Genomic DNA, 8,333 nt, shown 5'->3' with positions numbered 1-8,333 from the left:
AGATTGATTAGTGTTGAACCAATGCTTTCTCATGTCTCAATTCTTTGTATATGCATTCTTTTCAGATGTATTAAACAAACAGAAAAACCCTATACAAGTGAGCCTGAGGGTTGTTATTTTCCCTCCGCCTCTTACTTTCCAGGTATTTAGAAGTGGAAACTTACCTTTAACCTCAATTTCCTATAGATTGGGGCATAAACTTATAAAACTTGTTTAATTTCCTTTCTGGCATTTAGTTTGAGGTCTATTTTCATCCGTATACTCAGGTTTGTGGCTTCTATCCCAAGTTTGATGGAAACCCAGAAATTTTTTTCCAAAAACACCATATGAAGTTGTAACAACTTACTTAATGAAGAAATGTGTAGGAAGCAGACTGTTGAAAGAAATTTCACTTCTGGTCCATAGACTGGTTTGAATGCCACCATACATTTCCTCATGTTTTCAGCATCAGTGATTTTCAGGTTGTCAACTTAATGAAGTGCAGCCTTGGTAATAGAAATCTTAAGAACTTTTTAGATATTTCCAAAATACTTTCGTGAGAGCTAAAACTCAAACTGCTTCCATGAAGTTCTAGGGCCTGTGCTTTGGATTTGATCACTGGACACATTTTATTAAGGTGGCATAAATGATTAATTTACATTAAGAGCATTGTACTGATCCATAGGATACTTTTAGAATCAAGAGTGTGAGATTCAGTTGTAAAGACTCAGTCTTTAGTTGTGTTTAATTTGATTCTGTAATGTCTGTAAGAATCAAACTGAGTTGGAAAGGTCTAGAAATTGGCGACCTAAGCATTACCTGTAACTATCTGAAGTCTTATTCTTTGTTGGCCATATTGAGGAGAGACAGTTGGTTCATGCTGTGAGATCTTGGGGAAGCGAGCCAGTGGTGTATCAGTCTTTAAAGATTCATTTAAATACATGTAGGTTGTGTTTCCATATATGAGAGACCATTTGAATGATTGGTTTTTATTTTCTAATTCTGTTTATCTCAAGAAAAATACTGTTGACTTCTCTCTTCTGAAATATTTCTCTTCAAGCTAATCCTTGTGTTGTCATTATGTGCAGTTGAGTCACTTACAACTCTTAGCGACCCTATGTACAACAGCTCTGAATCCTGCTGCATCCTGAGTTATATTGTCCCTGATATACCCAATATACCCACCACATTACCCCAGTCACTGAATTAGTCTGTCTCATCTAGGGTCTTCCTCTCCTGTACTGTCCATCCACCCTCTCAAGCATGATGTCCCTCTCCAAGGCTGGCCCCTCCTTGCAACATGTCCAAAGTATATCACATGGATCTTCAGAATCCTTACCTCCAAGGAACAGCTTAGTTTCACCCTTTATAGCTGCTTTCTTAGCAATCCATAGTATATTCAGTATTTTGCCCAGCTCTCTGATGCATAGCAAGTAATCGTGAAGACCATGGCATGGATCATGTGCACCTTAGTCTATAGACTAATGTTGATCCATCTTGAAATAACAGTGTTAGGAGTGAGAGGATAAGACCAACTATGGTCTTTTCAGTCACATGCTATGCATCTGAGAGCTTGACAGTGAATAAGGATGACAGAAGAACAATGTCTTTGAGTGGTGGTGTTGGGGGATAGTACAGGATAGCCCCTTGACTGCCAAAAGAACAAACAGATATGTCTTGAAGGAGGTGCAGCTTGAGTGTGCATTGGTGGCAAAGATGAAGGTACAACTGGAGTGTACATTGGAGACAAAGAGGATAAATATTTGTCTCACATACTTGGGGCATGTTGCCAAGAGAACTTATTCCTTGGAGAAGAGACATCATGCTTTGAGAGGGGAGGGACTGTAAAAGAGAGAAAGATCCTCAACCAGGTGGATTGACGGACTGACTGCAGCAATGGTTTTGAGTGTGTCTGAGATTGTGAGGATGGCACAGGATAGGACAGGGTTCAGATCTATTGTTCACAGGATTGGTGTGAGTCCTACTTGACTTGATAGCAACTAACAACAACTGTCTGAAGGAACCTTGGTAACATATTAAGCATTTGATGCTAACTTAAAGATTGGAGGTTTGAACCCACCAGCACTGTGTAGCAGATTGCTTTCATTTGCAGACTTGTAAAATTGATAAGAATTGGAATCAACTAGATGACAGTGGATTTTAATACTGATTAGCTCTTTTCACCACTAACCTCATCCTGTGGTAGTGGTGGTGGTGGTGGTGGTGGTGGTGGTAATGGTGATGTGCTATCGAGTTGTCTGCGACCCATAGTGACCCTATGTACAACAGTCATAAACTCTGCCCTATCCTGTGCCAGTGTCACCATCTCCGATACACCCACCCCACTACCCCAGTCACTGAATCACTGAATCAGTCCATCTTATCGAAGGTCTTCCTCTCCTGCGCTGTCCCTCCACCTTCCCAAGCATGACGTCTCTCTCCAAGGACTGGTCCCTCCTTGCAACATGTCCTAAGTATGTCAGATGAAGCTTCAGCATCCTTGTCTCCAAGGAGCAGTCCGCCTTCACTTTCTCCAGGACAAACCTGTTCGTTTTCTTAGCAGTCCATGGTATATTCAATACTCTTCTCCAACACAACAGCTCAAAGACAGCATTTCTCCTTCTCTCATCCCTAGTCATTGTCCAGCTCTCTGATGCATAGCAAGTGACTACAGAGACGATGGCTTGTGCACCTTAGTCTTCAGACAGACATCATTGCACTTCAGTACTTTAGAGAGATCTCTAACCACAGACTTTCCCATCGCAATACGTCTTTTAATTTCCTGGCTGCTCCTGCCAAGAGTGTTGACTGCATCCAAGCAAACCAAAACTGTGAACAATTTCAATCTCTTCACCGTTCATTATGATGCTGCTAATCAGCCCAGTGGTGAGAATCTTTGTCTTCTTGGTATTGAACCTCAAAGCATATTGAAGACTGCAGTCCCTGACCTTCCATAGCAGGTGCTTCAGATCCTCCTCATTTTCAGCAATATATGAATAGATGGCAGTCCTGTGATTTTAATATTAAATGTAAAGAATTATCCTTTCAAATTCACCCTGAATTACATACACTGGCTTTCAAGTTTCTAAAATTTATTATTAAATCTCTTTCTACACAAGCCAGTGAGAATAAAAAATATCTATGATAAGAGGATAAATATTGTTTTGACATTCTGTAAACAGTTACCCTAATAAGATGGTTGAGGATAAAAACAAACTTAGTAAGGAGCTTATCAGCACACATCATTACAAAGAGGGAAGGCACATTTCATTGTGTCATCTGCATAACGCAGATTGTTGATGATTCTTCCTCCAATCCTGATGCCACATTTCCCTCATAGAGCCCAGCCTCCCGGATAATCTGTTCTGCATTAAGATTGAAAAGGTATGGAGATAGGCTGCAGCCCTGGCGTATACCCTTCCCAATTTTGAGCCATGCAGTGTTTCCCTGTTCTGTTCTGACGACTGCCTTCTGGTCCAAGTATAGCTTTCACATTAGCACCATCAAGTGTTCTGGGATTCCCATTCTTCTCAGAGTCAGCCACAGTTTATAATCTACACAGTCAGACGCCTTTGTATCATCAATGAAACAGACATTCTTCTGGTATTCCCTGCTTTCAGCTAAGATCCATCTAACATTAGCTACAATATCCCTAGTACCACAACCCCTTCTAAACCCAGTCTGCACTTCGGTAGTTCTCTGTTGATGTGCTGTTTTAAAAAAATTACCTCATTTTTTGTAGAGCAGTGCTTGTTACTCTTGATGTTGTTGAGTTGGAGCAGACTTTCTGCTGACCCTCCTGTGGGGTTTCATATGCTGTAAATTAGAAAAGAGTAGATGCCCATCTTTTTCCCAAGGAGCAGCTGTTGGATTCGATCTGCATGACTTTGCATTGGAAATGCAACTCCTTACCACTACACTATCAGAGCTATTGATAGATAATGCAGAGTTATGTGTATTATAATGTTTATATTTAATGTATTTCTCTCTCATGCACCTCTCTGCCTTCCCTCTTTGTAATGATATGTGCTGATAAGCTCCTTACTAAGTTTGTTTTTATCCTCAACCATCTTAATAGGGTAACTGTTTTCAGAATTTCAAAACAATATTTATCCTCTTACCATATATATTTTTTATTCTCATTGGCTTGTGTAGAAAGAGATTTAATAATAAATTTTAGAAACTTGCAAGCCAGTGTATGTAATTCAGGGTGAATTTGAAAGGATAATTCTTTACATTTAATATTAAAATCACAGGACTGGCATCTATTCATTAATGACTTTTATCAGTTATATTTTGCATCAAACATTTTCTGTAGTAGATTATCATCTGATGAAAATCCAATTACTAACCATGTTTAATTATATACATTTTGCCTTGAAAGGATTAGTCATTGACTTTTTCATGATCCCTTTTTTAAAATCCCCCTACCCCACCAATCCCTTTTGAATAGAACATTTAAATGATGTCTCTAGTCGCTTTACTACAAGATGCATATTGGGTGGCGGAAATAGTGTTGATGATTGAAAGGAGAGAACCCATTTATTTACCAAGAAAAATAAGTCTTGAATATCTGAGATGGTAAGATGAATATTTGGATGTGATAGGTCAAACAACTCACTACCAGTTACATCATCTTTATTCTAACTGAATAGATTATAAACAAGTGCTTGTATATTTTTGAAACTGATTTCTGAGATTCATGGAGTTGCTTACTAAAGTGTTTATGCATATGAGATTTGGTGGAAATAGTGTTGATGATTGAAAGGAGAGAACCCATTTATTTACCAAGAAAAATAAGTCTTGAATATCTGAGATGGTAAGATGAGTATTTGGATGTGATAGGTCAAACAACTCACTACCAGTTACATCATCTTTATTCTAACTGAATAGATTATATATAAACAAGTGCTTGTATATTTTTGAAACTGATTTCTGAGATTCATGGAGTTGCTTACTAAAGTGTTTATGCATATGAGATTTGGTGCATATAGCAATATGCATTTTATCCCTGATTTTCCTTCTTCCTTCATTGCTGTTGCTCAAAATAGAATTTGTCTTTTATTACTTTGTCTTACTTTTACATATTCAGATTCTGTGTATTTATATTACACATATGTCTGGTAACTGGAGACACAAAGTTTGATTCTTTGCAGCAGTTGAGGCAAAATTACCATTCACTGGTAGTGATCTGCTAATTAACTTTTCCAATCCCTTATTAGAGATGATTCCTCTCCATTTTTTTCTGCACATTTGGTATGATAGGATCAGTACTCAGGTACTGTATTAATCAGTACTGTCTTCTATGTCATGTATACATTTATTTAGTAAGTATATACTCACACCTTAATGCATGGTATATAATTCAAACCATAGCTTTCGGAAGAGATCAAGATATGCCTCAAACCAGGTTACAGATGGTTGTGTTTTGGTGTGAATTCTGCTTTATTCCTGTCTTTGGTGGATGCATCTGTTACCTTTAAAGTAAGGGAGAAGACTGTTGATTCTCCATCTTACAAGATGGATTAAAGTAGGGAAGAGGAGACAAGTACCAAGAACTAAAATGGAAATAAAACTGCGTGTTTAGACAGTATAGGGGAAACAAAACACTAAAAACAGTTGTAAAGTTTGATGAAAAATAATATTAGGCCAACAAAATGTTAGACCATGAGCATGTTAGGGAAAAAACACAAAAAATAAGCTTTTTTATGCAGAAATACCCACTGAACAAAATCCCTTACTGAGAAATTCAGAAAACACAAGATATCGCTAATTATGTGATGGCTGTTCTCTGTAAATGCCTTGGCATCAAAAAAACCAAATTCATTGCTAGTAAATTCTAACTCATGGGGACCCTTTAGGATGGAGTAGAACTGGATTCTAGTCTGTCATGAGAGTTCCAGGACTGTTACTGTTATGTGAGGTGATTGATAGCCACGTCTTTCTTGACAAATAGCTGTGTGGATTCAAACCATAGTCTTTTTTACAGCAGAGAGCTTAGCTGTTGCATCACTAGTGCTGTCATTAGTTAGGGATAGCCAGTATAAGGATGATTTTGAGTGTTGGAGAGTCCTCTACATCTGGATGAGAGACAATCATTAGAACCACTTTATAGATGTATTTGCCTTCCCCTCTAGACTATGAGCTCCATAAAAGCAGGCTTTGCCCATTTTGCTTATGGTACTCTTGACTGGGAACAAAACTTAATATAGTAGAGATAGCTGTAGTCATTGGATGGGTGCATGATTTCAAGAATGACTACATGAAATATAGCAGATTGAGTACACTAATAAATTTTCCCAATTATTAGAATGAGGATGACCAGTGAATGAAATCAACACTGCTTTTTAATTTAAATAATTTCAGTGTGACTTAACCATTCTTTGCCTTTCTGCTTAGTAGGTGAGTGAGTTATGTGCTGTAAGGTCAGCTATGACACATAATAACCTCATGAACAACAGATCTGAATCCTGCCCTATCCTGTGTCATCCTCACAATCTCTTACATACTCGAGCCCATTGTTAACAGACACTGACTGTCCCAAGCCATCTTGTTGAGGATCTTTCTGTCTTTCGGTGACTGTCTACCTTTCCAAGCATGATGTCCCTCTCCAAAGAATAACTGAATAACTTTTCCTAGCAACATGCCCAAAGTTTGTGAGGTGAAGCTTCACCATCCTTAACCTCCAAGGAGCACCTTGCTTGTTGCACTGTTTCCAACACGTAATTTGTTTTCCTTGGAGGAGGATACCACTAATTTAATGACAGGCTTTTTAGACCAACATGAGTGACCTTTATGTTAGTGATAGTCCCCAGAAAATGTAGAGTTTGGAAATCGGTGATTGAAAGTAGTTAGCAGATTTTGTAGCACGATTACAATTTTAGTCTAATACAGCATTAGTGCATTGCTTGCTTTCTAAGTAATCTGTTTCTTTGATGTTCTTAAAAATCAGGTCGCTGGTTTAAGCTAAATTGTGCTGAATTTCATGCCAGTAGAGGGAGCTTTGGTGGCCTAGAAGCTGCCTGCAATCTTGAAGGTTTGTAGTTTGAGTCCACCAGCTGCTCTGCAGAAGAAGGCTGGACGGTCTCCTCCTGTGCAACTAACTGCCTCTGAAAACCTACTTGGGGTCAGCTATAATCAGTTCTGACCAGACAGTACACAACAACAAAAGGAATAAATTGTAAGAGAAAAGAGAGTTGTAGGAAAAAGAGCACTTTATGATACTTTTTTGAGATGTATTTGTCCTCATATTTTTATGTCAGAATCTGAATACATTTTAAAATTTAGTAAACCTTGGTTCAGGAAAACTCATTATAATTGTGGTATCTTATAGTTGTTACATTCCTACATTGGATAAAAGAATACTCTTCTTCATGGTTACTTGGATGCTGTGCACTAAAATATTTAGTGCAACAAAGGTCCTTTTCAAGAAGAATTAGAACTTTCCTGCTGGATAATGCTAACAAATGTTGGAAATATTTTTTATAGTAATATGAAGAGAGGACTTCTTTGTATGTATGTGTACACAAAGGCAATTTATTAACAGAAAATAATAATAATTTGATGACTCCTGGTTACAGATAGTGACTTCCTTTCCTGCGGGTGCTCTCAGAAGGGATGGGGTGACATCCGTAATCCATCCAATCTTTACCGAATGGGTAAGGGCTCCGAGGGCAGACTGGGCCCCTGACCCAGGGGTCCTAGTTTGAGTGTAAAGCAGTGGTGCTCAGCTCCTTGCACCTCTGTGCCACATCCTGGGCAGCCAGCATGGCAACGTATGGTGAGGATTCATCCGGGTCAGCTTTCACCTTCATACACCAGTTACGTGGCAGATGACTTCCTTGCCAGAATGATCAGTGATGTGAATAAAAGTGTCATTGAAAGATGCAGGAATGTGCTAGGCACCAAAGTCCAACTCTCCTTCAGGCACCTGAGGTCCATGGCTGATGACCTGCTGTTCCTTCTTTTCCTTCCCCTTGCAAGGTGCCATGTTTGTGCATTTGTCTCCATAGCTGTCACTGGACAGAAAAAGAAAAGACTTCCTTAATACCTTAAGGGGTTTTTTTTAGTGCTTTTAATTGCCCCTCCCTGCATTGTGCCTTTTTTTTTTTTTTTAATAAACTGGGATAATAGAAGGAGACCTATGGTGCTGGAGAAGAGTATTGAATATACCATTGCCTGCTAGGAAAACGAACAGGTTTGTCCTAGAGAGGGTGAGACCTGTCTGCTCCTTGGAGTCAAGGATTCTGAAGCTCCATCTGACATACTATGGACATGTTGTAAGGCAGGACCAGTTCTTGGAGAGGGACATCATGCTTGGGAGGTTGGAGGCACAGCCCAAGAGAAGACCCTTG

The 8,333-nt window shown here is 38.9% G+C and overlaps 1 pseudogene; it reads right to left on the bottom strand.

The window, feature by feature from the left end:
- Positions 1 to 7,553: 7,553 nt before the first annotated feature.
- On the bottom strand, positions 7,554 to 7,993 carry LOC102876411 (annotated as a pseudogene).
- Positions 7,994 to 8,333: the final 340 nt, after the last annotated feature.

This window comes from Elephantulus edwardii, unplaced genomic scaffold (genome assembly GCF_000299155.1).
Source record: "Elephantulus edwardii isolate Elephantulus edwardi_28Jun2011 unplaced genomic scaffold, EleEdw1.0 scaffold00028, whole genome shotgun sequence".
In the NCBI taxonomy this organism is placed as follows: domain Eukaryota; kingdom Metazoa; phylum Chordata; class Mammalia; order Macroscelidea; family Macroscelididae; genus Elephantulus; species Elephantulus edwardii.
This window is presented reverse-complemented; position numbering and strand designations above follow the sequence as displayed.